The sequence below is a fragment of the Garra rufa genome, chromosome 1 (assembly GCF_049309525.1).
Source record: "Garra rufa chromosome 1, GarRuf1.0, whole genome shotgun sequence".
Classification (NCBI taxonomy): Eukaryota; Metazoa; Chordata; class Actinopteri; order Cypriniformes; family Cyprinidae; genus Garra; species Garra rufa.
The window spans coordinates 79,679,146-79,706,041 of NC_133361.1; the positions used below are offsets into that span (position 1 = coordinate 79,679,146).

General features: G+C 40.9%; 44 non-coding genes across 44 annotated transcripts; all 44 read left to right on the plus strand.

Annotated features, from left to right (window-relative positions):
• The first annotated feature begins 2,205 nt into the window (after positions 1-2,205).
• LOC141297886 (5S ribosomal RNA) lies at positions 2,206-2,324 on the plus strand. Its single transcript, XR_012341480.1, has one exon. It is a non-coding gene; the product is annotated as a 5S ribosomal RNA (ribosomal RNA).
• An 84-nt stretch (positions 2,325-2,408) lies between these two features.
• On the plus strand, positions 2,409-2,527 carry LOC141315246 (5S ribosomal RNA). Its single transcript, XR_012350783.1, has one exon. It is a non-coding gene; the product is annotated as a 5S ribosomal RNA (ribosomal RNA).
• Positions 2,528-3,328: 801 nt separating this feature from the next.
• On the plus strand, positions 3,329-3,447 carry LOC141306399 (5S ribosomal RNA). Its single transcript, XR_012345364.1, has one exon. It is a non-coding gene; the product is annotated as a 5S ribosomal RNA (ribosomal RNA).
• An 84-nt stretch (positions 3,448-3,531) lies between these two features.
• LOC141315257 (5S ribosomal RNA) lies at positions 3,532-3,650 on the plus strand. The gene has a single exon (XR_012350794.1). It is a non-coding gene; the product is annotated as a 5S ribosomal RNA (ribosomal RNA).
• An 801-nt stretch (positions 3,651-4,451) lies between these two features.
• On the plus strand, positions 4,452-4,570 carry LOC141296684 (5S ribosomal RNA). Its single transcript, XR_012341292.1, has one exon. It is a non-coding gene; the product is annotated as a 5S ribosomal RNA (ribosomal RNA).
• Positions 4,571-5,371: 801 nt separating this feature from the next.
• On the plus strand, positions 5,372-5,490 carry LOC141306521 (5S ribosomal RNA). The gene has a single exon (XR_012345485.1). It is a non-coding gene; the product is annotated as a 5S ribosomal RNA (ribosomal RNA).
• Positions 5,491-5,574: 84 nt separating this feature from the next.
• LOC141296695 (5S ribosomal RNA) lies at positions 5,575-5,693 on the plus strand. The gene has a single exon (XR_012341293.1). It is a non-coding gene; the product is annotated as a 5S ribosomal RNA (ribosomal RNA).
• An 802-nt stretch (positions 5,694-6,495) lies between these two features.
• On the plus strand, positions 6,496-6,614 carry LOC141311775 (5S ribosomal RNA). The gene has a single exon (XR_012349171.1). It is a non-coding gene; the product is annotated as a 5S ribosomal RNA (ribosomal RNA).
• Positions 6,615-6,698: 84 nt separating this feature from the next.
• Positions 6,699-6,817, plus strand: LOC141306643 (5S ribosomal RNA). Its single transcript, XR_012345606.1, has one exon. It is a non-coding gene; the product is annotated as a 5S ribosomal RNA (ribosomal RNA).
• An 801-nt stretch (positions 6,818-7,618) lies between these two features.
• Positions 7,619-7,737, plus strand: LOC141306764 (5S ribosomal RNA). Its single transcript, XR_012345727.1, has one exon. It is a non-coding gene; the product is annotated as a 5S ribosomal RNA (ribosomal RNA).
• An 84-nt stretch (positions 7,738-7,821) lies between these two features.
• LOC141295548 (5S ribosomal RNA) lies at positions 7,822-7,940 on the plus strand. Its single transcript, XR_012341090.1, has one exon. It is a non-coding gene; the product is annotated as a 5S ribosomal RNA (ribosomal RNA).
• Positions 7,941-8,742: 802 nt separating this feature from the next.
• On the plus strand, positions 8,743-8,861 carry LOC141306886 (5S ribosomal RNA). Its single transcript, XR_012345848.1, has one exon. It is a non-coding gene; the product is annotated as a 5S ribosomal RNA (ribosomal RNA).
• An 84-nt stretch (positions 8,862-8,945) lies between these two features.
• On the plus strand, positions 8,946-9,064 carry LOC141307008 (5S ribosomal RNA). The gene has a single exon (XR_012345969.1). It is a non-coding gene; the product is annotated as a 5S ribosomal RNA (ribosomal RNA).
• An 801-nt stretch (positions 9,065-9,865) lies between these two features.
• Positions 9,866-9,984, plus strand: LOC141318846 (5S ribosomal RNA). The gene has a single exon (XR_012353138.1). It is a non-coding gene; the product is annotated as a 5S ribosomal RNA (ribosomal RNA).
• An 84-nt stretch (positions 9,985-10,068) lies between these two features.
• Positions 10,069-10,187, plus strand: LOC141307130 (5S ribosomal RNA). The gene has a single exon (XR_012346090.1). It is a non-coding gene; the product is annotated as a 5S ribosomal RNA (ribosomal RNA).
• An 801-nt stretch (positions 10,188-10,988) lies between these two features.
• On the plus strand, positions 10,989-11,107 carry LOC141294879 (5S ribosomal RNA). The gene has a single exon (XR_012340984.1). It is a non-coding gene; the product is annotated as a 5S ribosomal RNA (ribosomal RNA).
• Positions 11,108-11,191: 84 nt separating this feature from the next.
• Positions 11,192-11,310, plus strand: LOC141296706 (5S ribosomal RNA). The gene has a single exon (XR_012341294.1). It is a non-coding gene; the product is annotated as a 5S ribosomal RNA (ribosomal RNA).
• Positions 11,311-12,111: 801 nt separating this feature from the next.
• Positions 12,112-12,230, plus strand: LOC141318779 (5S ribosomal RNA). The gene has a single exon (XR_012353075.1). It is a non-coding gene; the product is annotated as a 5S ribosomal RNA (ribosomal RNA).
• Positions 12,231-12,314: 84 nt separating this feature from the next.
• On the plus strand, positions 12,315-12,433 carry LOC141307251 (5S ribosomal RNA). Its single transcript, XR_012346211.1, has one exon. It is a non-coding gene; the product is annotated as a 5S ribosomal RNA (ribosomal RNA).
• An 801-nt stretch (positions 12,434-13,234) lies between these two features.
• LOC141318847 (5S ribosomal RNA) lies at positions 13,235-13,353 on the plus strand. The gene has a single exon (XR_012353139.1). It is a non-coding gene; the product is annotated as a 5S ribosomal RNA (ribosomal RNA).
• An 84-nt stretch (positions 13,354-13,437) lies between these two features.
• LOC141310535 (5S ribosomal RNA) lies at positions 13,438-13,556 on the plus strand. The gene has a single exon (XR_012348020.1). It is a non-coding gene; the product is annotated as a 5S ribosomal RNA (ribosomal RNA).
• An 801-nt stretch (positions 13,557-14,357) lies between these two features.
• On the plus strand, positions 14,358-14,476 carry LOC141294890 (5S ribosomal RNA). The gene has a single exon (XR_012340985.1). It is a non-coding gene; the product is annotated as a 5S ribosomal RNA (ribosomal RNA).
• An 84-nt stretch (positions 14,477-14,560) lies between these two features.
• LOC141296728 (5S ribosomal RNA) lies at positions 14,561-14,679 on the plus strand. Its single transcript, XR_012341296.1, has one exon. It is a non-coding gene; the product is annotated as a 5S ribosomal RNA (ribosomal RNA).
• An 801-nt stretch (positions 14,680-15,480) lies between these two features.
• LOC141318780 (5S ribosomal RNA) lies at positions 15,481-15,599 on the plus strand. The gene has a single exon (XR_012353076.1). It is a non-coding gene; the product is annotated as a 5S ribosomal RNA (ribosomal RNA).
• An 84-nt stretch (positions 15,600-15,683) lies between these two features.
• LOC141311001 (5S ribosomal RNA) lies at positions 15,684-15,802 on the plus strand. Its single transcript, XR_012348472.1, has one exon. It is a non-coding gene; the product is annotated as a 5S ribosomal RNA (ribosomal RNA).
• Positions 15,803-16,603: 801 nt separating this feature from the next.
• On the plus strand, positions 16,604-16,722 carry LOC141307373 (5S ribosomal RNA). The gene has a single exon (XR_012346332.1). It is a non-coding gene; the product is annotated as a 5S ribosomal RNA (ribosomal RNA).
• An 84-nt stretch (positions 16,723-16,806) lies between these two features.
• Positions 16,807-16,925, plus strand: LOC141311355 (5S ribosomal RNA). Its single transcript, XR_012348821.1, has one exon. It is a non-coding gene; the product is annotated as a 5S ribosomal RNA (ribosomal RNA).
• Positions 16,926-17,727: 802 nt separating this feature from the next.
• LOC141307495 (5S ribosomal RNA) lies at positions 17,728-17,846 on the plus strand. The gene has a single exon (XR_012346453.1). It is a non-coding gene; the product is annotated as a 5S ribosomal RNA (ribosomal RNA).
• An 84-nt stretch (positions 17,847-17,930) lies between these two features.
• LOC141307629 (5S ribosomal RNA) lies at positions 17,931-18,049 on the plus strand. The gene has a single exon (XR_012346585.1). It is a non-coding gene; the product is annotated as a 5S ribosomal RNA (ribosomal RNA).
• Positions 18,050-18,850: 801 nt separating this feature from the next.
• Positions 18,851-18,969, plus strand: LOC141318848 (5S ribosomal RNA). Its single transcript, XR_012353140.1, has one exon. It is a non-coding gene; the product is annotated as a 5S ribosomal RNA (ribosomal RNA).
• Positions 18,970-19,053: 84 nt separating this feature from the next.
• Positions 19,054-19,172, plus strand: LOC141307750 (5S ribosomal RNA). The gene has a single exon (XR_012346690.1). It is a non-coding gene; the product is annotated as a 5S ribosomal RNA (ribosomal RNA).
• An 801-nt stretch (positions 19,173-19,973) lies between these two features.
• On the plus strand, positions 19,974-20,092 carry LOC141307872 (5S ribosomal RNA). Its single transcript, XR_012346803.1, has one exon. It is a non-coding gene; the product is annotated as a 5S ribosomal RNA (ribosomal RNA).
• Positions 20,093-20,893: 801 nt separating this feature from the next.
• LOC141294901 (5S ribosomal RNA) lies at positions 20,894-21,012 on the plus strand. Its single transcript, XR_012340986.1, has one exon. It is a non-coding gene; the product is annotated as a 5S ribosomal RNA (ribosomal RNA).
• An 84-nt stretch (positions 21,013-21,096) lies between these two features.
• On the plus strand, positions 21,097-21,215 carry LOC141317860 (5S ribosomal RNA). Its single transcript, XR_012352213.1, has one exon. It is a non-coding gene; the product is annotated as a 5S ribosomal RNA (ribosomal RNA).
• An 801-nt stretch (positions 21,216-22,016) lies between these two features.
• On the plus strand, positions 22,017-22,135 carry LOC141318781 (5S ribosomal RNA). Its single transcript, XR_012353077.1, has one exon. It is a non-coding gene; the product is annotated as a 5S ribosomal RNA (ribosomal RNA).
• Positions 22,136-22,219: 84 nt separating this feature from the next.
• On the plus strand, positions 22,220-22,338 carry LOC141307994 (5S ribosomal RNA). The gene has a single exon (XR_012346923.1). It is a non-coding gene; the product is annotated as a 5S ribosomal RNA (ribosomal RNA).
• An 801-nt stretch (positions 22,339-23,139) lies between these two features.
• LOC141294912 (5S ribosomal RNA) lies at positions 23,140-23,258 on the plus strand. Its single transcript, XR_012340987.1, has one exon. It is a non-coding gene; the product is annotated as a 5S ribosomal RNA (ribosomal RNA).
• Positions 23,259-23,342: 84 nt separating this feature from the next.
• Positions 23,343-23,461, plus strand: LOC141296739 (5S ribosomal RNA). The gene has a single exon (XR_012341297.1). It is a non-coding gene; the product is annotated as a 5S ribosomal RNA (ribosomal RNA).
• An 801-nt stretch (positions 23,462-24,262) lies between these two features.
• LOC141318782 (5S ribosomal RNA) lies at positions 24,263-24,381 on the plus strand. The gene has a single exon (XR_012353078.1). It is a non-coding gene; the product is annotated as a 5S ribosomal RNA (ribosomal RNA).
• Positions 24,382-24,465: 84 nt separating this feature from the next.
• Positions 24,466-24,584, plus strand: LOC141297376 (5S ribosomal RNA). The gene has a single exon (XR_012341375.1). It is a non-coding gene; the product is annotated as a 5S ribosomal RNA (ribosomal RNA).
• An 801-nt stretch (positions 24,585-25,385) lies between these two features.
• LOC141308115 (5S ribosomal RNA) lies at positions 25,386-25,504 on the plus strand. The gene has a single exon (XR_012347044.1). It is a non-coding gene; the product is annotated as a 5S ribosomal RNA (ribosomal RNA).
• An 84-nt stretch (positions 25,505-25,588) lies between these two features.
• On the plus strand, positions 25,589-25,707 carry LOC141295611 (5S ribosomal RNA). The gene has a single exon (XR_012341105.1). It is a non-coding gene; the product is annotated as a 5S ribosomal RNA (ribosomal RNA).
• Positions 25,708-26,509: 802 nt separating this feature from the next.
• Positions 26,510-26,628, plus strand: LOC141308248 (5S ribosomal RNA). Its single transcript, XR_012347176.1, has one exon. It is a non-coding gene; the product is annotated as a 5S ribosomal RNA (ribosomal RNA).
• Positions 26,629-26,712: 84 nt separating this feature from the next.
• LOC141318022 (5S ribosomal RNA) lies at positions 26,713-26,831 on the plus strand. The gene has a single exon (XR_012352364.1). It is a non-coding gene; the product is annotated as a 5S ribosomal RNA (ribosomal RNA).
• Positions 26,832-26,896: the final 65 nt, after the last annotated feature.

Consider the following 26,896-nt stretch of genomic DNA (forward strand, 5'->3'; position numbering starts at 1 on the left):
AAAATATTTTGTCAGCTACAGATGGTAAAAATGAGCTCTCATTTATTTTTGCAATCTATCTGAAATGCTATTAAAACTATGTTGTTTTTCTTGATATTTTGTGGGTTTTTCTCATTTGGGGTCATGAACATGCATGCAAAGTTTCAACACGCTAATGTGTTGTTAAATGTACATACAGACAAGTCTATACGTTCGTAATGTTTGTGGGTCATTTTGACCCACATAGCCAGCTATTCAAAAGCACCTGTACAGACACAAAATAACATTTGCTCTTCAACTCCAGTCCAAGTGTTTTACTAATTTCAGCTCTAACCCTAACCAAACACACTTAAAAAAGTTAAATCACAGTATTTAGAATTAAGTGTAAATTACAGAAAGACAAATGTAAAAAAAAAAAAAAGTCAGACAGATAGTATAAAAAACAAAACATTTCTTTGATGTTTGTTTTTGTTATGTCTTGTTTCATGCTCCTCTGTGAGCGTCATTCACTTTTTGCCTAAGTTGGGTCATTTTTTGTTCTGTAGACTAAATTCATAAATTCAAGGAATTACTCAAGACAAGATGAGCACACAGCAAGTGCATGCTTTCTGCATACAAATTTCTTGCACTTCACACACATGGTTCTGGTTTTGCTGTCACGTTTGGATGGGCACACATCACATCTCTTCCTTTTTTTCCTGACATCTCTGCTCACTTTTTCGTTTTCTGTGGAACTGACTCCGGATCCACCTGCTTGCACTGACTCAACAAAAGCTGAAGCCGCTGGAGATCGAGGTGGACAGGTGCGTCTCTGGATCTCAGGCGTGATGAGAGCTCTTCCCAGCTCTTCCAGGAACACCCGACGTTTGTATGCTGACACGTCCAGGATGTTGTAGAAGATGACCAAAGGCCAACGGACAGTCTTGCGCTGACAGCTGAAGGAGTATGTAACTGGGCCTGAAGCCAAAGGTGGAGTCGACAACTTGGACAAAGTTACATCCTCCTTCAGCTGTCAGCGCAAGACTGTCCGTTGGCCTTTGGTCATCTTCTACAACATCCTGGACGTGTCAGCATACAAACGTCGGGTGTTCCTGGAAGAGCTGGGAAGAGCTCTCATCACGCCTGAGATCCAGAGACGCACCTGTCCACCTCGATCTCCAGCGGCTTCAGCTTTTGGAAGTGGAAGAGCTGGGAGAGCTGGGAAGAGCTCTCATCACGCCTGAGATCCAGAGACGCACCTGTCCACCTCGATCTCCAGCGGCTTCAGCTTTTGGAAGTGGAAGAGCTGGGAGAGCTGGGAAGAGCTCTCATCACGCCTGAGATCCAGAGACGCACCTGTCCACCTCAAACTCCAGCGGCTTCAGCTTTTGTTGAGTCAGTGCAAGCTGGTGGATCCAGAGTCAGTTCCACAGAAAACGAAGAAGTGAGCAGAGATGTCGGGAAAAAAAGGAAGAGATGTGATGTGTGCCCATCCAAACGTGACAGCAAAACCAGAACCATGTGTGTGAAGTGCAAGAAATTTGTATGCAGAAAGCATGCACTTGCTGTGTGCTCATCTTGTCTTGAGTAATTCCTTGAATTTATTAATTTAGTCTACAGAACAAAAAATGACCCAACTTAGGCAAAAAGTGAACGTTTTTTTCATTATACAGCAATATTAAATTGTTCAGTTCTGATGTTTTGAGCAGCAAATGCAAAACAACAAAAACAAGTTAAAACAAACCAGCAAAAAAAGTCAGCATACTTTGTATTTTCAAAATTTGTCAAAACAAAACTGTAAAAAAAAAAAAAAGAAATAAAAATGTTTTGGAAACATATTCATACATCATATGTTCCATTTGATGAGTATTCATATAAAAAAGTTTACTGTTAGTACCTGAGTCTTTGTTGTTTTCATAGTGTGATTTTTGGCAAATTGTATTGAATCCAGTTAGGGTCAATTTGACCCAGACCGTACAGGAAGTAACTGAAATCGAACAGTACATGAGGGTTAAACCAATTTTCTTTTATGTCTCATTCTTTTAACCACTAGTCATCTCTCACAGTTAAATCTGACCCCATTTTAGTCTTGTAACTCGGCTGATAAGGCCGATTGTTACACTTTTATGGGAGACCGCCTGGGAATACCAGGTGCTGTAAGATTTTGCCTTTTCTTCACTATTTATATAATATGCTGGCTTTTACGGAGGCTGATCTTTAAATAGCCCACTTTTTGGAGCAGCCCTCGCTTATGGCCATACCGCGCTGAGAGCGCCCGATCTCGTCTGATCTCGGAAGCTAAGCAGCGTCGGGCTTGGTTAGTACTTGGATGGGAGACCGCCTGGGAATACCAGGTGCTGTAAGCTTTTGCCTTTTCTTCACTATTTATATAATATGCTGGCTTTTACGGAGACTGATCTTTAAATAGCCCACTTTTTGGAGCAGCCCTCGCTTATGGCCATACCGCGCTGAGAGCGCCCGATCTCGTCTGATCTCGGAAGCTAAGCAGCGTCGGGCCTGGTTAGTACTTGGATGGGAGACCTCCTGGGAATACCAAGTGCTGTAAGCTTTTGCCTTTTCTTCACTATTTATATAATATGCTGGCTTTTAGAAAGACTTGTTTTACCGCTCTATTTATTACAATCATTTACATGTATTATAGAGTTTTAAGTGTTTTACATGTTTTTTAGGCCATTTTATTACTCTTAACATTTTAAGTGTATGTGTCTTTAATAAATGGATGGTTGGCCTGTCATGTGACTAGACACATGACAGGAAGCAGGAAGTACAACTGTATAAGAGAGCAGCATGACAAACAAAGGACAGTCACCAAACTGTTGGATTGAGGAGTTGCTAATTTTAGAGCTCACCTTTCCATTCACCACCTGCAAACTTTGGATTACACTTTCTGTGGATTGTATATACACTGGTGGACACTCACATTGGACTTATCAACACACTGGGGTTCTTGGACTGTTTTTAGGGTATGGACAAATGAACTGTATTCTTTTAACAGAGTTTACCTGTTTTTAGGGTATGGACAAATGAACTGTATTCTTTTAACAGAGTTTACCTAGTTTTATCGTGTTGTTTTAAAGTCTTTTATGTGAACCTTGTAAATACACCAAATCTATTTAAACCAATTTTCTTTTATGTCTCATTCTTTTAACCACTAGTCATCTCTCACAGTTAAATCTGACCCCATTTTAGTCTTGTAACTCGGCTGATAAGGCCGATTGTTACACTTTTATGGGAGACCGCCTGGGAATACCAGGTGCTGTAAGCTTTTGCCTTTTCTTCACTATTTATATAATATGCTGGCTTTTACGGAGGCTGATCTTTAAATAGCCCACTTTTTGGAGCAGCCCTCGCTTATGGCCATACCGCGCTGAGAGCGCCCGATCTCGTCTGATCTCGGAAGCTAAGCAGCGTCGGGCCTGGTTAGTACTTGGATGGGAGACCGCCTGGGAATACCAGGTGCTGTAAGCTCTTGCCTTTTCTTCACTATTTATATAATATGCTGGCTTTTACGGAGGCTGATCTTTAAATAGCCCACTTTTTGGAGCAGCCCTCGCTTATGGCCATACCGCGCTGAGAGCGCCCGATCTCGTCTGATCTCGGAAGCTAAGCAGCGTCGGGCCTGGTTAGTACTTGGATGGGAGACCTCCTGGGAATACCAAGTGCTGTAAGCTTTTGCCTTTTCTTCACTATTTATATAATATGCTGGCTTTTAGAAAGACTTGTTTTACCGCTCTATTTATTACAATCATTTACATGTATTATAGAGTTTTAAGTGTTTTACATGTTTTTTAGGCCATTTTATTACTCTTAACATTTTAAGTGTATGTGTCTTTAATAAATGGATGGTTGGCCTGTCATGTGACTAGACACATGACAGGAAGCAGGAAGTACAACTGTATAAGAGAGCAGCATGACAAACAAAGGACAGTCACCAAACTGTTGGATTGAGGAGTTGCTAATTTTAGAGCTCACCTTTCCATTCACCACCTGCAAACTTTGGATTACACTTTCTGTGGATTGTATATACACTGGTGGACACTCACATTGGACTTATCAACACACTGGGGTTCTTGGACTGTTTTTAGGGTATGGACAAATTAACTGTATTCTTTTAACAGAGTTTACCTGTTTTTAGGGTATGGACAAATGAACTGTATTCTTTTAACAGAGTTTACCTAGTTTTATCGTGTTGTTTTAAAGTCTTTTATGTGAACCTTGTAAATACACCAAATCTATTTAAACCAATTTTCTTTTATGTCTCATTCTTTTAACCACTAGTCATCTCTCACAGTTAAATCTGACCCCATTTTAGTCTTGTAACTCGGCTGATAAGGCCGATTGTTACACTTTTATGGGAGACCGCCTGGGAATACCAGGTGCTGTAAGCTTTTGCCTTTTCTTCACTATTTATATAATATGCTGGCTTTTACGGAGGCTGATCTTTAAATAGCCCACTTTTTGGAGCAGCCCTCGCTTATGGCCATACCGCGCTGAGAGCGCCCGATCTCGTCTGATCTCGGAAGCTAAGCAGCGTCGGGCCTGGTTAGTACTTGAATGGGAGACCGCCTGGGAATACCAGGTGCTGTAAGCTTTTGCCTTTTCTTCACTATTTATATAATATGCTGGCTTTTAGAAAGACGTGTTTTACCGCTCTATTTATTACAATCATTTACATGTATTATAGAGTTTTAAGTGTTTTACATGTTTTTTAGGCCATTTTATTACTCTTAACATTTTAAGTGTATGTGTCTTTAATAAATGGATGGTTGGCCTGTCATGTGACTAGACACATGACAGGAAGCAGGAAGTACAACTGTATAAGAGAGCAGCATGACAAACAAAGGACAGTCACCAAACTGTTGGATTGAGGAGTTGCCAATTTTAGAGCTCACCTTTCCATTCACCACCTGCAAACTTTGGATTACACTTTCTGTGGATTGTATATACACTGGTGGACACTCACATTGGACTTATCAACACACTGGGGTTCTTGGACTGTTTTTAGGGTATGGACAAATGAACTGTATTCTTTTAACAGAGTTTACCTGTTTTTAGGGTATGGACAAATGAACTGTATTCTTTTAACAGAGTTTACCTAGTTTTATCGTGTTGTTTTAAAGTCTTTTATGTGAACCTTGTAAATACACCAAATCTATTTAAACCAATTTTCTTTTATGTCTCATTCTTTTAATCACTAGTCATCTCTCACAGTTAAATCTGACCCCATTTTAGTCTTGTAACTCGGCTGATAAGGCCGATTGTTACACTTTTATGGGAGACCGCCTGGGAATACCAGGTGCTGTAAGCTTTTGCCTTTTCTTCACTATTTATATAATATGCTGGCTTTTACGGAGGCTGATCTTTAAATAGCCCACTTTTTGGAGCAGCCCTCGCTTATGGCCATACCGCGCTGAGAGCGCCCGATCTCGTCTGATCTCGGAAGCTAAGCAGCGTCGGGCCTGGTTAGTACTTGGATGGGAGACCGCCTGGGAATACCAGGTGCTGTAAGCTCTTGCCTTTTCTTCACTATTTATATAATATGCTGGCTTTTACGGAGGCTGATCTTTAAATAGCCCACTTTTTGGCGCAGCCCTCGCTTATGGCCATACCGCGCTGAGAGCGCCCGATCTCGTCTGATCTCGGAAGCTAAGCAGCGTCGGGCCTGGTTAGTACTTGAATGGGAGACCGCCTGGGAATACCAGGTGCTGTAAGCTTTTGCCTTTTCTTCACTATTTATATAATATGCTGGCTTTTAGAAAGACGTGTTTTACCGCTCTATTTATTACAATCATTTACATGTATTATAGAGTTTTAAGTGTTTTACATGTTTTTTAGGCCATTTTATTACTCTTAACATTTTAAGTGTATGTGTCTTTAATAAATGGATGGTTGGCCTGTCATGTGACTAGACACATGACAGGAAGCAGGAAGTACAACTGTATAAGAGAGCAGCATGACAAACAAAGGACAGTCACCAAACTGTTGGATTGAGGAGTTGCTAATTTTAGAGCTCACCTTTCCATTCACCACCTGCAAACTTTGGATTACACTTTCTGTGGATTGTATATACACTGGTGGACACTCACATTGGACTTATCAACACACTGGGGTTCTTGGACTGTTTTTAGGGTATGGACAAATGAACTGTATTCTTTTAACAGAGTTTACCTGTTTTTAGGGTATGGACAAATGAACTGTATTCTTTTAACAGAGTTTACCTAGTTTTATCGTGTTGTTTTAAAGTCTTTTATGTGAACCTTGTAAATACACCAAATCTATTTCAAACCAATTTTCTTTTATGTCTCATTCTTTTAACCACTAGTCATCTCTCACAGTTAAATCTGACCCCATTTTAGTCTTGTAACTCGGCTGATAAGGCCGATTGTTACACTTTTATGGGAGACCGCCTGGGAATACCAGGTGCTGTAAGCTTTTGCCTTTTCTTCACAATTTATATAATATGCTGGCTTTTACGGAGGCTGGTCTTTAAATAGCCCACTTTTTGGAGCAGCCCTCGCTTATGGCCATACCGCGCTGAGAGCGCCCGATCTCGTCTGATCTCGGAAGCTAAGCAGCGTCGGGCCTGGTTAGTACTTGGATGGGAGACCGCCTGGGAATACTAGGTGCTGTAAGCTTTTGCCTTTTCTTCACTATTTATATAATATGCTGGCTTTTACGGAGGCTGATCTTTAAATAGCCCACTTTTTGGAGCAGCCCTCGCTTATGGCCATACCGCGCTGAGAGCGCCCGATCTCGTCTGATCTCGGAAGCTAAGCAGCGTCGGGCCTGGTTAGTACTTGGATGGGAGACCGCCTGGGAATACCAGGTGCTGTAAGCTTTTGCCTTTTCTTAACTATTTATATAATATGCTGGCTTTTAGAAAGACGTGTTTTACCGCTCTATTTATTACAATCATTTACATGTATTATAGAGTTTTAAGTGTTTTACATGTTTTTTAGGCCATTTTATTACTCTTAACATTTTAAGTGTATGTGTCTTTAATAAATGGATGGTTGGCCTGTCATGTGACTAGACACATGACAGGAAGCAGGAAGTACAACTGTATAAGAGAGCAGCATGACAAACAAAGGACAGTCACCAAACTGTTGGATTGAGGAGTTGCTAATTTTAGAGCTCACCTTTCCATTCACCACCTGCAAACTTTGGATTACACTTTCTGTGGATTGTATATACACTGGTGGACACTCACATTGGACTTATCAACACACTGGGGTTCTTGGACTGTTTTTAGGGTATGGACAAATGAACTGTATTCTTTTAACAGAGTTTACCTGTTTTTAGGGTATGGACAAATGAACTGTATTCTTTTAACAGAGTTTACCTAGTTTTATCGTGTTGTTTTAAAGTCTTTTATGTGAACCTTGTAAATACACCAAATCTATTTAAACCAATTTTCTTTTATGTCTCATTCTTTTAACCACTAGTCATCTCTCACAGTTAAATCTGACCCCATTTTAGTCTTGTAACTCGGCTGATAAGGCCGATTGTTACACTTTTATGGGAGACCGCCTGGGAATACCAGGTGCTGTAAGATTTTGCCTTTTCTTCACTATTTATATAATATGCTGGCTTTTACGGAGGCTGATCTTTAAATAGCCCACTTTTTGGAGCAGCCCTCGCTTATGGCCATACCGCGCTGAGAGCGCCCGATCTCGTCTGATCTCGGAAGCTAAGCAGCGTCGGGCCTGGTTAGTACTTGGATGGGAGACCGCCTGGGAATACCAGGTGCTGTAAGCTTTTGCCTTTTCTTCACTATTTATATAATATGCTGGCTTTTACGGAGGCTGATCTTTAAATAGCCCACTTTTTGGAGCAGCCCTCGCTTATGGCCATACCGCGCTGAGAGCGCCCGATCTCGTCTGATCTCGGAAGCTAAGCAGCGTCGGGCCTGGTTAGTACTTGGATGGGAGACCTCCTGGGAATACCAGGTGCTGTAAGCTTTTGCCTTTTCTTCACTATTTATATAATATGCTGGCTTTTAGAAAGACTTGTTTTACCGCTCTATTTATTACAATCATTTACATGTATTATAGAGTTTTAAGTGTTTTACATGTTTTTTAGGCCATTTTATTACTCTTAACATTTTAAGTGTATGTGTCTTTAATAAATGGATGGTTGGCCTGTCATGTGACTAGACACATGACAGGAAGCAGGAAGTACAACTGTATAAGAGAGCAGCATGACAAACAAAGGACAGTCACCAAACTGTTGGATTGAGGAGTTGCTAATTTTAGAGCTCACCTTTCCATTCACCACCTGCAAACTTTGGATTACACTTTCTGTGGATTGTATATACACTGGTGGACACTCACATTGGACTTATCAACACACTGGGGTTCTTGGACTGTTTTTAGGGTATGGACAAATGAACTGTATTCTTTTAACAGAGTTTACCTGTTTTTAGGGTATGGACAAATGAACTGTATTCTTTTAACAGAGTTTACCTAGTTTTATCGTGTTGTTTTAAAGTCTTTTATGTGAACCTTGTAAATACACCAAATCTATTTCAAACCAATTTTCTTTTATGTCTCATTCTTTTAACCACTAGTCATCTCTCACAGTTAAATCTGACCCCATTTTAGTCTTGTAACTCGGCTGATAAGGCCGATTGTTACACTTTTATGGGAGACCGCCTGGGAATACCAGGTGCTGTAAGCTTTTGCCTTTTCTTCACAATTTATATAATATGCTGGCTTTTACGGAGGCTGGTCTTTAAATAGCCCACTTTTTGGAGCAGCCCTCGCTTATGGCCATACCGCGCTGAGAGCGCCCGATCTCGTCTGATCTCGGAAGCTAAGCAGCGTCGGGCCTGGTTAGTACTTGGATGGGAGACCGCCTGGGAATACCAGGTGCTGTAAGCTTTTGCCTTTTCTTCACTATTTATATAATATGCTGGCTTTTACGGAGGCTGATCTTTAAATAGCCCACTTTTTGGAGCAGCCCTCGCTTATGGCCATACCGCGCTGAGAGCGCCCGATCTCGTCTGATCTCGGAAGCTAAGCAGCGTCGGGCCTGGTTAGTACTTGGATGGGAGACCGCCTGGGAATACCAGGTGCTGTAAGCTTTTGCCTTTTCTTAACTATTTATATAATATGCTGGCTTTTAGAAAGACGTGTTTTACCGCTCTATTTATTACAATCATTTACATGTATTATAGAGTTTTAAGTGTTTTACATGTTTTTTAGGCCATTTTATTACTCTTAACATTTTAAGTGTATGTGTCTTTAATAAATGGATGGTTGGCCTGTCATGTGACTAGACACATGACAGGAAGCAGGAAGTACAACTGTATAAGAGAGCAGCATGACAAACAAAGGACAGTCACCAAACTGTTGGATTGAGGAGTTGCTAATTTTAGAGCTCACCTTTCCATTCATCACCTGCAAACTTTGGATTACACTTTCTGTGGATTGTATATACACTGGTGGACACTCACATTGGACTTATCAACACACTGGGGTTCTTGGACTGTTTTTAGGGTATGGACAAATGAACTGTATTCTTTTAACAGAGTTTACCTGTTTTTAGGGTATGGACAAATGAACTGTAATCTTTTAACAGAGTTTACCTAGTTTTATCGTGTTGTTTTAAAGTCTTTTATGTGAACCTTGTAAATACACCAAATCTATTTAAACCAATTTTCTTTTATGTCTCATTCTTTTAACCACTAGTCATCTCTCACAGTTAAATCTGACCCCATTTTAGTCTTGTAACTCGGCTGATAAGGCCGATTGTTACACTTTTATGGGAGACCGCCTGGGAATACCAGGTGCTGTAAGCTTTTGCCTTTTCTTCACTATTTATATAATATGCTGGCTTTTACGGAGGCTGATCTTTAAATAGCCCACTTTTTGGAGCAGCCCTCGCTTATGGCCATACCGCGCTGAGAGAGCCCGATCTTGTCTGATCTCGGAAGCTAAGCAGCGTCGGGCCTGGTTAGTACTTGGATGGGAGACCGCCTGGGAATACCAGGTGCTGTAAGCTGTTGCCTTTTCTTCACTATTTATATAATATGCTGGCTTATACGGAGGCTGATCTTTAAATAGCCCACTTTTTGGAGCAGCCCTGGCTTATGGCCATACCGCGCTGAGAGCGCCCGATCTCGTCTGATCTCGGAAGCTAAGCAGCGTCGGGCCTGGTTAGTACTTGGATGGGAGACCGCCTGGGAATACCAGGTGCTGTAAGCTTTTGCCTTTTCTTCACTATTTATATAATATGCTGGCTTTTAGAAAGACGTGTTTTACCGCTCTATTTATTACAATCATTTACATGTATTATAGAGTTTTAAGTGTTTTACATGTTTTTTAGGCCATTTTATTACTCTTAACATTTTAAGTGTATGTGTCTTTAATAAATGGATGGTTGGCCTGTCATGTGACTAGACACATGACAGGAAGCAGGAAGTACAACTGTATAAGAGAGCAGCATGACAAACAAAGGACAGTCACCAAACTGTTGGATTGAGGAGTTGCTAATTTTAGAGCTCACCTTTCCATTCACCACCTGCAAACTTTGGATTACACTTTCTGTGGATTGTATATACACTGGTGGACACTCACATTGGACTTATCAACACACTGGGGTTCTTGGACTGTTTTTAGGGTATGGACAAATTAACTGTATTCTTTTAACAGAGTTTACCTGTTTTTAGGGTATGGACAAATGAACTGTATTCTTTTAACAGAGTTTACCTAGTTTTATCGTGTTGTTTTAAAGTCTTTTATGTGAACCTTGTAAATACACCAAATCTATTTAAACCAATTTTCTTTTATGTCTCATTCTTTTAACCACTAGTCATCTCTCACAGTTAAATCTGACCCCATTTTAGTCTTGTAACTCGGCTGATAAGGCCGATTGTTACACTTTTATGGGAGACCGCCTGGGAATACCAGGTGCTGTAAGCTTTTGCCTTTTCTTCACTATTTATATAATATGCTGGCTTTTACGGAGGCTGATCTTTAAATAGCCCACTTTTTGGAGCAGCCCTCGCTTATGGCCATACCGCGCTGAGAGCGCCCGATCTCGTCTGATCTCGGAAGCTAAGCAGCGTCGGGCCTGATTAGTACTTGGATGGGAGACCGCCTGGGAATACCAGGTGCTGTAAGCTCTTGCCTTTTCTTCACTATTTATATAATATGCTGGCTTTTACGGAGGCTGATCTTTAAATAGCCCACTTTTTGGCGCAGCCCTCGCTTATGGCCATACCGCGCTGAGAGCGCCCGATCTCGTCTGATCTCGGAAGCTAAGCAGCGTCGGGCCTGGTTAGTACTTGAATGGGAGACCGCCTGGGAATACCAGGTGCTGTAAGCTTTTGCCTTTTCTTCACTATTTATATAATATGCTGGCTTTTAGAAAGACTTGTTTTACCGCTCTATTTATTACAATCATTTACATGTATTATAGAGTTTTAAGTGTTTTACATGTTTTTTAGGCCATTTTATTACTCTTAACATTTTAAGTGTATGTGTCTTTAATAAATAGATGGTTGGCCTGTCATGTGACTAGACACATGACAGGAAGCAGGAAGTACAACTGTATAAGAGAGCAGCATGACAAACAAAGGACAGTCACCAAACTGTTGGATTGAGGAGTTGCTAATTTTAGAGCTCACCTTTCCATTCACCACCTGCAAACTTTGGATTACACTTTCTGTGGATTGTATATACACTGGTGGACACTCACATTGGACTTATCAACACACTGGGGTTCTTGGACTGTTTTTAGGGTATGGACAAATGAACTGTATTCTTTTAACAGAGTTTACCTGTTTTTAGGGTATGGACAAATGAACTGTATTCTTTTAACAGAGTTTACCTAGTTTTATCGTGTTGTTTTAAAGTCTTTTATGTGAACCTTGTAAATACACCAAATCTATTTAAACCAATTTTCTTTTATGTCTCATTCTTTTAACCACTAGTCATCTCTCACAGTTAAATCTGACCCCATTTTAGTCTTGTAACTCGGCTGATAAGGCCGATTGTTACACTTTTATGGGAGACCGCCTGGGAATACCAGGTGCTGTAAGCTTTTGCCTTTTCTTCACTATTTATATAATATGCTGGCTTATACGGAGGCTGATCTTTAAATAGCCCACTTTTTGGAGCAGCCCTCGCTTATGGCCATACCGCGCTGAGAGTGCCCGATCTCGTCTGATCTCGGAAGCTAAGCAGTGTCGGGCCTGGTTAGTACGTGGATGGGAGACCGCCTGGGAATACCAGGTGCTGTAAGCTTTTGCCTTTTCTTCACTATTTATATAATATGCTGGCTTTTACGGAGGCTGATCTTTAAATAGCCCACTTTTTGGAGCAGCCCTCGCTTATGGCCATACCGCGCTGAGAGCGCCCGATCTCGTCTGATCTCGGAAGCTAAGCAGCGTCGGGCCTGGTTAGTACTTGGATGGGAGACCGCCTGGGAATACCAGGTGCTGTAAGCTTTTGCCTTTTCTTAACTATTTATATAATATGCTGGCTTTTAGAAAGACGTGTTTTACCGCTCTATTTATTACAATCATTTACATGTATTATAGAGTTTTAAGTGTTTTACATGTTTTTTAGGCCATTTTATTACTCTTAACATTTTAAGTGTATGTGTCTTTAATAAATGGATGGTTGGCCTGTCATGTGACTAGACACATGACAGGAAGCAGGAAGTACAACTGTATAAGAGAGCAGCATGACAAACAAAGGACAGTCACCAAACTGTTGGATTGAGGAGTTGCTAATTTTAGAGCTCACCTTTCCATTCATCACCTGCAAACTTTGGATTACACTTTCTGTGGATTGTATATACACTGGTGGACACTCACATTGGACTTATCAACACACTGGGGTTCTTGGACTGTTTTTAGGGTATGGACAAATGAACTGTATTCTTTTAACAGAGTTTACCTGTTTTTAGGGTATGGACAAATGAACTGTAATCTTTTAACAGAGTTTACCTAGTTTTATCGTGTTGTTTTAAAGTCTTTTATGTGAACCTTGTAAATACACCAAATCTATTTAAACCAATTTTCTTTTATGTCTCATTCTTTTAACCACTAGTCATCTCTCACAGTTAAATCTGACCCCATTTTAGTCTTGTAACTCGGCTGATAAGGCCGATTGTTACACTTTTATGGGAGACCGCCTGGGAATACCAGGTGCTGTAAGCTTTTGCCTTTTCTTCACTATTTATATAATATGCTGGCTTTTACGGAGGCTGATCTTTAAATAGCCCACTTTTTGGAGCAGCCCTCGCTTATGGCCATACCGCGCTGAGAGAGCCCGATCTTGTCTGATCTCGGAAGCTAAGCAGCGTCGGGCCTGGTTAGTACTTGGATGGGAGACCGCCTGGGAATACCAGGTGCTGTAAGCTGTTGCCTTTTCTTCACTATTTATATAATATGCTGGCTTATACGGAGGCTGATCTTTAAATAGCCCACTTTTTGGAGCAGCCCTGGCTTATGGCCATACCGCGCTGAGAGCGCCTGATCTCGTCTGATCTCGGAAGCTAAGCAGCGTCGGGCCTGGTTAGTACTTGGATGGGAGACCGCCTGGGAATACCAGGTGCTGTAAGCTTTTGCCTTTTCTTCACTATTTATATAATATGCTGGCTTTTAGAAAGACGTGTTTTACCGCTCTATTTATTACAATCATTTACATGTATTATAGAGTTTTAAGTGTTTTACATGTTTTTTAGGCCATTTTATTACTCTTAACATTTTAAGTGTATGTGTCTTTAATAAATGGATGGTTGGCCTGTCATGTGACTAGACACATGACAGGAAGCAGGAAGTACAACTGTATAAGAGAGCAGCATGACAAACAAAGGACAGTCACCAAACTGTTGGATTGAGGAGTTGCTAATTTTAGAGCTCACCTTTCCATTCACCACCTGCAAACTTTGGATTACACTTTCTGTGGATTGTATATACACTGGTGGACACTCACATTGGACTTATCAACACACTGGGGTTCTTGGACTGTTTTTAGGGTATGGACAAATTAACTGTATTCTTTTAACAGAGTTTACCTGTTTTTAGGGTATGGACAAATGAACTGTATTCTTTTAACAGAGTTTACCTAGTTTTATCGTGTTGTTTTAAAGTCTTTTATGTGAACCTTGTAAATACACCAAATCTATTTAAACCAATTTTCTTTTATGTCTCATTCTTTTAACCACTAGTCATCTCTCACAGTTAAATCTGACCCCATTTTAGTCTTGTAACTCGGCTGATAAGGCCGATTGTTACACTTTTATGGGAGACCGCCTGGGAATACCAGGTGCTGTAAGCTTTTGCCTTTTCTTCACTATTTATATAATATGCTGGCTTTTACGGAGGCTGATCTTTAAATAGCCCACTTTTTGGAGCAGCCCTCGCTTATGGCCATACCGCGCTGAGAGCGCCCGATCTCGTCTGATCTCGGAAGCTAAGCAGCGTCGGGCCTGATTAGTACTTGGATGGGAGACCGCCTGGGAATACCAGGTGCTGTAAGCTCTTGCCTTTTCTTCACTATTTATATAATATGCTGGCTTTTACGGAGGCTGATCTTTAAATAGCCCACTTTTTGGCGCAGCCCTCGCTTATGGCCATACCGCGCTGAGAGCGCCCGATCTCGTCTGATCTCGGAAGCTAAGCAGCGTCGGGCCTGGTTAGTACTTGAATGGGAGACCGCCTGGGAATACCAGGTGCTGTAAGCTTTTGCCTTTTCTTCACTATTTATATAATATGCTGGCTTTTAGAAAGACTTGTTTTACCGCTCTATTTATTACAATCATTTACATGTATTATAGAGTTTTAAGTGTTTTACATGTTTTTTAGGCCATTTTATTACTCTTAACATTTTAAGTGTATGTGTCTTTAATAAATAGATGGTTGGCCTGTCATGTGACTAGACACATGACAGGAAGCAGGAAGTACAACTGTATAAGAGAGCAGCATGACAAACAAAGGACAGTCACCAAACTGTTGGATTGAGGAGTTGCTAATTTTAGAGCTCACCTTTCCATTCACCACCTGCAAACTTTGGATTACACTTTCTGTGGATTGTATATACACTGGTGGACACTCACATTGGACTTATCAACACACTGGGGTTCTTGGACTGTTTTTAGGGTATGGACAAATGAACTGTATTCTTTTAACAGAGTTTACCTGTTTTTAGGGTATGGACAAATGAACTGTATTCTTTTAACAGAGTTTACCTAGTTTTATCGTGTTGTTTTAAAGTCTTTCATGTGAACCTTGTAAATACACCAAATCTATTTAAACCAATTTTCTTTTATGTCTCATTCTTTTAACCACTAGTCATCTCTCACAGTTAAATCTGACCCCATTTTAGTCTTGTAACTCGGCTGATAAGGCCGATTGTTACACTTTTATGGGAGACCGCCTGGGAATACCAGGTGCTGTAAGCTTTTGCCTTTTCTTCACTATTTATATAATATGCTGGCTTATACGGAGGCTGATCTTTAAATAGCCCACTTTTTGGAGCAGCCCTCGCTTATGGCCATACCGCGCTGAGAGTGCCCGATCTCGTCTGATCTCGGAAGCTAAGCAGTGTCGGGCCTGGTTAGTACGTGGATGGGAGACCGCCTGGGAATACCAGGTGCTGTAAGCTTTTGCCTTTTCTTCACTATTTATATAATATGCTGGCTTTTACGGAGGCTGATCTTTAAATAGCCCACTTTTTGGAGCAGCCCTCGCTTATGGCCATACTGCGCTGAGAGCGCCCGATCTCGTCTGATCTCGGAAGCTAAGCAGCGTCGGGCCTGGTTAGTACTTGGATGGGAGACCGCCTGGGAATACCAGGTGCTGTAAGCTTTTGCCTTTTCTTCACTATTTATATAATATGCTGGCTTTTAGAAAGACGTGTTTTACCGCTCTATTTATTACAATCATTTACATGTATTATAGAGTTTTAAGTGTTTTACATGTTTTTTAGGCCATTTTATTACTCTTCACATTTTAAGTGTATGTGTCTTTAATAAATGGATGGTTGGCCTGTCATGTGACTAGACACATGACAGGAAGCAGGAAGTACAACTGTATAAGAGAGCAGCATGACAAACAAAGGACAGTCACCAAACTGTTGGATTGAGGAGTTGCTAATTTTAGAGCTCACCTTTCCATTCACCACCTGCAAACTTTGGATTACACTTTCTGTGGATTGTATATACACTGGTGGACACTCACATTGGACTTATCAACACACTGGGGTTCTTGGACTGTTTTTAGGGTATGGACAAATGAACTGTATTCTTTTAACAGAGTTTACCTGTTTTTAGGGTATGGACAAATGAACTGTATTCTTTTAACAGAGTTTACCTAGTTTTATCGTGTTGTTTTAAAGTCTTTTATGTGAACCTTGTAAATACACCAAATCTATTTAAACCAATTTTCTTTTATGTCTCATTCTTTTAACCACTAGTCATCTCTCACAGTTAAATCTGACCCCATTTTAGTCTTGTAACTCGGCTGATAAGGCCGATTGTTACACTTTTATGGGAGACCGCCTGGGAATACCAGGTGCTGTAAGATTTTGCCTTTTCTTCACTATTTATATAATATGCTGGCTTTTACGGAGGCTGATCTTTAAATAGCCCACTTTTTGGAGCAGCCCTCGCTTATGGCCATACCGCGCTGAGAGCGCCCGATCTCGTCTGATCTCGGAAGCTAAGCAGCGTCGGGCCTGGTTAGTACTTGGATGGGAGACCGCCTGGGAATACCAGGTGCTGTAAGCTTTTGCCTTTTCTTCACTATTTATATAATATGCTGGCTTTTACGGAGGCTGATCTTTAAATAGCCCACTTTTTGGAGCAGCCCTCGCTTATTGCCATACCGCGCTGAGAGCGCCCGATCTCGTCTGATCTCGGAAGCTAAGCAGCGTCGGGCCTGGTTAGTACTTGGATGGGAGACCTCCTGGGAATACCAGGTGCTGTAAGCTTTTGCCTTTTCTTCACTATTTATATAATATGCTGGCTTTTAGAAAGACTTGTTTTACCGCTCTATTTATTACAATCATTTACATGTATTATAGAGTTTTAAGTGTTTTACATGTTTTTTAGGCCATTTTATTACTCTTAACATTTTAAGTGTATGTGTCTTTAATAAATGGATGGTTGGCCTGTCATGTGACTAGACACATGACAGGAAGCAGGAAGTACAACTGTATAAGAGAGCAGCATGACAAACAAAGGACAGTCACCAAACTGTTGGATTGAGGAGTTGCTAATTTTAGAGCTCACCTTTCCATTCACCACCTGCAAACTTTGGATTACACTTTCTGTGGATTGTATATACACTGGTGGACACTCACATTGGACTTATCAACACACTGGGGTTCTTGGACTGTTTTTAGGGTATGGACAAATGAACTGTATTCTTTTAACAGAGTTTACCTGTTTTTAGGGTATGGACAAATGAACTGTATTCTTTTAACAGAGTTTACCTAGTTTTATCGTGTTGTTTTAAAGTCTTTTATGTGAACCTTGTAAATACACCAAATCTATTTCAAACCAATTTTCTTTTATGTCTCATTCTTTTAACCACTAGTCATCTCTCACAGTTAAATCTGACCCCATTTTAGTCTTGTAACTCGGCTGATAAGGCCGATTGTTACACTTTTATGGGAGACCGCCTGGGAATACCAGGTGCTGTAAGCTTTTGCCTTTTCTTCACAATTTATATAATATGCTGGCTTTTACGGAGGCTGGTCTTTAAATAGCCCACTTTTTGGAGCAGCCCTCGCTTATGGCCATACCGCGCTGAGAGCGCCCGATCTCGTCTGATCTCGGAAGCTAAGCAGCGTCGGGCCTGGTTAGTACTTGGATGGGAGACCGCCTGGGAATACCAGGTGCTGTAAGCTTTTGCCTTTTCTTCACTATTTATATAATATGCTGGCTTTTACGGAGGCTGATCTTTAAATAGCCCACTTTTTGGAGCAGCCCTCGCTTATGGCCATACCGCGCTGAGAGCGCCCGATCTCGTCTGATCTCGGAAGCTAAGCAGCGTCGGGCCTGGTTAGTACTTGGATGGGAGACCGCCTGGGAATACCAGGTGCTGTAAGCTTTTGCCTTTTCTTAACTATTTATATAATATGCTGGCTTTTAGAAAGACGTGTTTTACCGCTCTATTTATTACAATCATTTACATGTATTATAGAGTTTTAAGTGTTTTACATGTTTTTTAGGCCATTTTATTACTCTTAACATTTTAAGTGTATGTGTCTTTAATAAATGGATGGTTGGCCTGTCATGTGACTAGACACATGACAGGAAGCAGGAAGTACAACTGTATAAGAGAGCAGCATGACAAACAAAGGACAGTCACCAAACTGTTGGATTGAGGAGTTGCTAATTTTAGAGCTCACCTTTCCATTCATCACCTGCAAACTTTGGATTACACTTTCTGTGGATTGTATATACACTGGTGGACACTCACATTGGACTTATCAACACACTGGGGTTCTTGGACTGTTTTTAGGGTATGGACAAATGAACTGTATTCTTTTAACAGAGTTTACCTGTTTTTAGGGTATGGACAAATGAACTGTAATCTTTTAACAGAGTTTACCTAGTTTTATCGTGTTGTTTTAAAGTCTTTTATGTGAACCTTGTAAATACACCAAATCTATTTAAACCAATTTTCTTTTATGTCTCATTCTTTTAACCACTAGTCATCTCTCACAGTTAAATCTGACCCCATTTTAGTCTTGTAACTCGGCTGATAAGGCCGATTGTTACACTTTTATGGGAGACCGCCTGGGAATACCAGGTGCTGTAAGCTTTTGCCTTTTCTTCACTATTTATATAATATGCTGGCTTTTACGGAGGCTGATCTTTAAATAGCCCACTTTTTGGAGCAGCCCTCGCTTATGGCCATACCGCGCTGAGAGAGCCCGATCTTGTCTGATCTCGGAAGCTAAGCAGCGTCGGGCCTGGTTAGTACTTGGATGGGAGACCGCCTGGGAATACCAGGTGCTGTAAGCTGTTGCCTTTTCTTCACTATTTATATAATATGCTGGCTTATACGGAGGCTGATCTTTAAATAGCCCACTTTTTGGAGCAGCCCTGGCTTATGGCCATACCGCGCTGAGAGCGCCCGATCTCGTCTGATCTCGGAAGCTAAGCAGCGTCGGGCCTGGTTAGTACTTGGATGGGAGACCGCCTGGGAATACCAGGTGCTGTAAGCTTTTGCCTTTTCTTCACTATTTATATAATATGCTGGCTTTTAGAAAGACGTGTTTTACCGCTCTATTTATTACAATCATTTACATGTATTATAGAGTTTTAAGTGTTTTACATGTTTTTTAGGCCATTTTATTACTCTTAACATTTTAAGTGTATGTGTCTTTAATAAATGGATGGTTGGCCTGTCATGTGACTAGACACATGACAGGAAGCAGGAAGTACAACTGTATAAGAGAGCAGCATGACAAACAAAGGACAGTCACCAAACTGTTGGATTGAGGAGTTGCTAATTTTAGAGCTCACCTTTCCATTCACCACCTGCAAACTTTGGATTACACTTTCTGTGGATTGTATATACACTGGTGGACACTCACATTGGACTTATCAACACACTGGGGTTCTTGGACTGTTTTTAGGGTATGGACAAATTAACTGTATTCTTTTAACAGAGTTTACCTGTTTTTAGGGTATGGACAAATGAACTGTATTCTTTTAACAGAGTTTACCTAGTTTTATCGTGTTGTTTTAAAGTCTTTTATGTGAACCTTGTAAATACACCAAATCTATTTAAACCAATTTTCTTTTATGTCTCATTCTTTTAACCACTAGTCATCTCTCACAGTTAAATCTGACCCCATTTTAGTCTTGTAACTCGGCTGATAAGGCCGATTGTTACACTTTTATGGGAGACCGCCTGGGAATACCAGGTGCTGTAAGCTTTTGCCTTTTCTTCACTATTTATATAATATGCTGGCTTTTACGGAGGCTGATCTTTAAATAGCCCACTTTTTGGAGCAGCCCTCGCTTATGGCCATACCGCGCTGAGAGCGCCCGATCTCGTCTGATCTCGGAAGCTAAGCAGCGTCGGGCCTGGTTAGTACTTGGATGGGAGACCGCCTGGGAATACCAGGTGCTGTAAGCTTTTGCCTTTTCTTCACTATTTATATAATATGCTGGCTTTTAGAAAGACGTGTTTTACCGCTCTATTTATTACAATCATTTACATGTATTATAGAGTTTTAAGTGTTTTACATGTTTTTTAGGCCATTTTATTACTCTTAACATTTTAAGTGTATGTGTCTTTAATAAATGGATGGTTGGCCTGTCATGTGACTAGACACATGACAGGAAGCAGGAAGTACAACTGTATAAGAGAGCAGCATGACAAACAAAGGACAGTCACCAAACTGTTGGATTGAGGAGTTGCTAATTTTAGAGCTCACCTTTCCATTCACCACCTGCAAACTTTGGATTACACTTTCTGTGGATTGTATATACACTGGTGGACACTCACATTGGACTTATCAACACACTGGGGTTCTTGGACTGTTTTTAGGGTATGGACAAATGAACTGTATTCTTTTAACAGAGTTTACCTGTTTTTAGGGTATGGACAAATGAACTGTATTCTTTTAACAGAGTTTACCTAGTTTTATCGTGTTGTTTTAAAGTCTTTTATGTGAACCTTGTAAATACACCAAATCTATTTAAACCAATTTTCTTTTATGTCTCATTCTTTTAACCACTAGTCATCTCTCACAGTTAAATCTGACCCCATTTTAGTCTTGTAACTCGGCTGATAAGGCCGATTGTTACACTTTTATGGGAGACCGCCTGGGAATACCAGGTGCTGTAAGCTTTTGCCTTTTCTTCACTATTTATATAATATGCTGGCTTTTACGGAGGCTGATCTTTAAATAGCCCACTTTTTGGAGCAGCCCTCGCTTATGGCCATACCGCGCTGAGAGCGCCCGATCTCGTCTGATCTCGGAAGCTAAGCAGCGTCGGGCCTGATTAGTACTTGGATGGGAGACCGCCTGGGAATACCAGGTGCTGTAAGCTCTTCCCTTTTCTTCACTATTTATATAATATGCTGGCTTTTACGGAGGCTGATCTTTAAATAGCCCACTTTTTGGCGCAGCCCTCGCTTATGGCCATACCGCGCTAAGAGCGCCCGATCTCGTCTGATCTCGGAAGCTAAGCAGCGTCGGGCCTGGTTAGTACTTGAATGGGAGACCGCCTGGGAATACCAGGTGCTGTAAGCTTTTGCCTTTTCTTCACTATTTATATAATATGCTGGCTTTTAGAAAGACTTGTTTTACCGCTCTATTTATTACAATCATTTACATGTATTATAGAGTTTTAAGTGTTTTACATGTTTTTTAGGCCATTTTATTACTCTTAACATTTTAAGTGTATGTGTCTTTAATAAATAGATGGTTGGCCTGTCATGTGACTAGACACATGACAGGAAGCAGGAAGTACAACTGTATAAGAGAGCAGCATGACAAACAAAGGACAGTCACCAAACTGTTGGATTGAGGAGTTGCTAATTTTAGAGCTCACCTTTCCATTCACCACCTGCAAACTTTGGATTACACTTTCTGTGGATTGTATATACACTGGTGGACACTCACATTGGACTTATCAACACACTGGGGTTCTTGGACTGTTTTTAGGGTATGGACAAATGAACTGTATTCTTTTAACAGAGTTTACCTGTTTTTAGGGTATGGACAAATGAACTGTATTCTTTTAACAGAGTTTACCTAGTTTTATCGTGTTGTTTTAAAGTCTTTTATGTGAACCTTGTAAATACACCAAATCTATTTAAACCAATTTTCTTTTATGTCTCATTCTTTTAACCACTAGTCATCTCTCACAGTTAAATCTGACCCCATTTTAGTCTTGTAACTCGGCTGATAAGGCCGATTGTTACACTTTTATGGGAGACCGCCTGGGAATACCAGGTGCTGTAAGCTTTTGCCTTTTCTTCACTATTTATATAATATGCTGGCTTATACGGAGGCTGATCTTTAAATAGCCCACTTTTTGGAGCAGCCCTCGCTTATGGCCATACCGCGCTGAGAGTGCCCGATCTCGTCTGATCTCGGAAGCTAAGCAGTGTCGGGCCTGGTTAGTACGTGGATGGGAGACCGCCTGGGAATACCAGGTGCTGTAAGCTTTTGCCTTTTCTTCACTATTTATATAATATGCTGGCTTTTACGGAGGCTGATCTTTAAATAGCCCACTTTTTGGAGCAGCCCTCGCTTATGGCCATACCGCGCTGAGAGCGCCCGATCTCGTCTGATCTCGGAAGCTAAGCAGCGTCGGGCCTGGTTAGTACTTGGATGGGAGACCGCCTGGGAATACCAGGTGCTGTAAGCTTTTGCCTTTTCTTCACTATTTATATAATATGCTGGCTTTTAGAAAGACGTGTTTTACCGCTCTATTTATTACAATCATTTACATGTATTATAGAGTTTTAAGTGTTTTACATGTTTTTTAGGCCATTTTATTACTCTTAACATTTTAAGTGTATGTGTCTTTAATAAATGGATGGTTGGCCTGTCATGTGACTAGACACATGACAGGAAGCAGGAAGTACAACTGTATAAGAGAGCAGCATGACAAACAAAGGACAGTCACCAAACTGTTGGATTGAGGAGTTGCTAATTTTAGAGCTCACCTTTCCATTCATCACCTGCAAACTTTGGATTACACTTTCTGTGGATTGTATATACACTGGTGGACACTCACATTGGACTTATCAACACACTGGGGTTCTTGGACTGTTTTTAGGGTATGGACAAATTAACTGTATTCTTTTAACAGAGTTTACCTGTTTTTAGGGTATGGACAAATGAACTGTATTCTTTTAACAGAGTTTACCTAGTTTTATCGTGTTGTTTTAAAGTCTTTTATGTGAACCTTGTAAATACACCAAATCTATTTAAACCAATTTTCTTTTATGTCTCATTCTTTTAACCACTAGTCATCTCTCACAGTTAAATCTGACCCCATTTTAGTCTTGTAACTCGGCTGATAAGGCCGATTGTTACACTTTTATGGGAGACCGCCTGGGAATACCAGGTGCTGTAAGCTTTTGCCTTTTCTTCACTATTTATATAATATGCTGGCTTTTACGGAGGCTGATCTTTAAATAGCCCACTTTTTGGAGCAGCCCTCGCTTATGGCCATACCGCGCTGAGAGCGCCCGATCTCGTCTGATCTCGGAAGCTAAGCAGCGTCGGGCCTGATTAGTACTTGGATGGGAGACCGCCTGGGAATACCAGGTGCTGTAAGCTCTTGCCTTTTCTTCACTATTTATATAATATGCTGGCTTTTACGGAGGCTGATCTTTAAATAGCCCACTTTTTGGCGCAGCCCTCGCTTATGGCCATACCGCGCTGAGAGCGCCCGATCTCGTCTGATCTCGGAAGCTAAGCAGCGTCGGGCCTGGTTAGTACTTGAATGGGAGACCGCCTGGGAATACCAGGTGCTGTAAGCTTTTGCCTTTTCTTCACTATTTATATAATATGCTGGCTTTTAGAAAGACTTGTTTTACCGCTCTATTTATTACAATCATTTACATGTATTATAGAGTTTTAAGTGTTTTACATGTTTTTTAGGCCATTTTATTACTCTTAACATTTTAAGTGTATGTGTCTTTAATAAATAGATGGTTGGCCTGTCATGTGACTAGACACATGACAGGAAGCAGGAAGTACAACTGTATAAGAGAGCAGCATGACAAACAAAGGACAGTCACCAAACTGTTGGATTGAGGAGTTGCTAATTTTAGAGCTCACCTTTCCATTCACCACCTGCAAACTTTGGATTACACTTTCTGTGGATTGTATATACACTGGTGGACACTCACATTGGACTTATCAACACACTGGGGTTCTTGGACTGTTTTTAGGGTATGGACAAATGAACTGTATTCTTTTAACAGAGTTTACCTGTTTTTAGGGTATGGACAAATGAACTGTATTCTTTTAACAGAGTTTACCTAGTTTTATCGTGTTGTTTTAAAGTCTTTTATGTGAACCTTGTAAATACACCAAATCTATTTAAACCAATTTTCTTTTATGTCTCATTCTTTTAACCACTAGTCATCTCTCACAGTTAAATCTGACCCCATTTTAGTCTTGTAACTCGGCTGATAAGGCCGATTGTTACACTTTTATGGGAGACCGCCTGGGAATACCAGGTGCTGTAAGCTTTTGCCTTTTCTTCACTATTTATATAATATGCTGGCTTATACGGAGGCTGATCTTTAAATAGCCCACTTTTTGGAGCAGCCCTCGCTTATGGCCATACCGCGCTGAGAGTGCCCGATCTCGTCTGATCTCGGAAGCTAAGCAGTGTCGGGCCTGGTTAGTACGTGGATGGGAGACCGCCTGGGAATACCAGGTGCTGTAAGCTTTTGCCTTTTCTTCACTATTTATATAATATGCTGGCTTTTACGGAGGCTGATCTTTAAATAGCCCACTTTTTGGAGCAGCCCTCGCTTATGGCCATACCGCGCTGAGAGTGCCCGATCTCGTCTGATCTCGGAAGCTAAGCAGCGTCGGGCCTGGTTAGTACTTGGATGGGAGACCGCCTGGGAATACCAGGTGCTGTAAGCTTTTGCCTTTTCTTCACTATTTATATAATATGCTGGCTTTTAGAAAGACGTGTTTTACCGCTCTATTTATTACAATCATTTACATGTATTATAGAGTTTTAAGTGTTTTACATGTTTTTTAGGCCATTTTATTACTCTTAACATTTTAAGTGTATGTGTCTTTAATAAATGGATGGTTGGCCTGTCATGTGACTAGACACATGACAGGAAGCAGGAAGTACAACTGTATAAGAGAGCAGCATGACAAACAAAGGACAGTCACCAAACTGTTGGATTGAGGAGTTGCTAATTTTAGAGCTCACCTTTCCATTCACCACCTGCAAACTTTGGATTACACTTTCTGTGGATTGTATATACACTGGTGGACACTCACATTGGACTTATCAACACACTGGGGTTCTTGGACTGTTTTTAGGGTATGGACAAATGAACTGTATTCTTTTAACAGAGTTTACCTGTTTTTAGGGTATGGACAAATGAACTGTATTCTTTTAACAGAGTTTACCTAGTTTTATCGTGTTGTTTTAAAGTCTTTTATGTGAACCTTGTAAATACACCAAATCTATTTAAACCAATTTTCTTTTATGTCTCATTCTTTTAACCACTAGTCATCTCTCACAGTTAAATCTGACCCCATTTTAGTCTTGTAACTCGGCTGATAAGGCCGATTGTTACACTTTTATGGGAGACCGCCTGGGAATACCAGGTGCTGTAAGATTTTGCCTTTTCTTCACTATTTATATAATATGCTGGCTTTTACGGAGGCTGATCTTTAAATAGCCCACTTTTTGGAGCAGCCCTCGCTTATGGCCATACCGCGCTGAGAGCGCCCGATCTCGTCTGATCTCGGAAGCTAAGCAGCGTCGGGCCTGGTTAGTACTTGGATGGGAGACCGCCTGGGAATACCAGGTGCTGTAAGCTTTTGCCTTTTCTTCACTATTTATATAATATGCTGGCTTTTACGGAGGCTGATCTTTAAATAGCCCACTTTTTGGAGCAGCCCTCGCTTATGGCCATACCGCGCTGAGAGCGCCCGATCTCGTCTGATCTCGGAAGCTAAGCAGCGTCGGGCCTGGTTAGTACTTGGATGGGAGACCTCCTGGGAATACCAGGTGCTGTAAGCTTTTGCCTTTTCTTCACTATTTATATAATATGCTGGCTTTTAGAAAGACTTGTTTTACCGCTCTATTTATTACAATCATTTACATGTATTATAGAGTTTTAAGTGTTTTACATGTTTTTTAGGCCATTTTATTACTCTTAACATTTTAAGTGTATGTGTCTTTAATAAATGGATGGTTGGCCTGTCATGTGACTAGACACATGACAGGAAGCAGGAAGTACAACTGTATAAGAGAGCAGCATGACAAACAAAGGACAGTCACCAAACTGTTGGATTGAGGAGTTGCTAATTTTAGAGCTCACCTTTCCATTCACCACCTGCAAACTTTGGATTACACTTTCTGTGGATTGTATATACACTGGTGGACACTCACATTGGACTTATCAACACACTGGGGTTCTTGGACTGTTTTTAGGGTATGGACAAATGAACTGTATTCTTTTAACAGAGTTTACCTGTTTTTAGGGTATGGACAAATGAACTGTATTCTTTTAACAGAGTTTACCTAGTTTTATCGTGTTGTTTTAAAGTCTTTTATGTGAACCTTGTAAATACACCAAATCTATTTCAAACCAATTTTCTTTTATGTCTCATTCTTTTAACCACTAGTCATCTCTCACAGTTAAATCTGACCCCATTTTAGTCTTGTAACTCGGCTGATAAGGCCGATTGTTACACTTTTATGGGAGACCGCCTGGGAATACCAGGTGCTGTAAGCTTTTGCCTTTTCTTCACAATTTATATAATATGCTGGCTTTTACGGAGGCTGGTCTTTAAATAGCCCACTTTTTGGAGCAGCCCTCGCTTATGGCCATACCGCGCTGAGAGCGCCCGATCTCGTCTGATCTCGGAAGCTAAGCAGCGTCGGGCCTGGTTAGTACTTGGATGGGAGACCGCCTGGGAATACCAGGTGCTGTAAGCTTTTGCCTTTTCTTCACTATTTATATAATATGCTGGCTTTTACGGAGGCTGATCTTTAAATAGCCCACTTTTTGGAGCAGCCCTCGCTTATGGCCATACCGCGCTGAGAGCGCCCGATCTCGTCTGATCTCGGAAGCTAAGCAGCGTCGGGCCTGGTTAGTACTTGGATGGGAGACCGCCTGGGAATACAAGGTGCTGTAAGCTTTTGCCTTTTCTTAACTATTTATATAATATGCTGGCTTTTAGAAAGACGTGTTTTACCGCTCTAT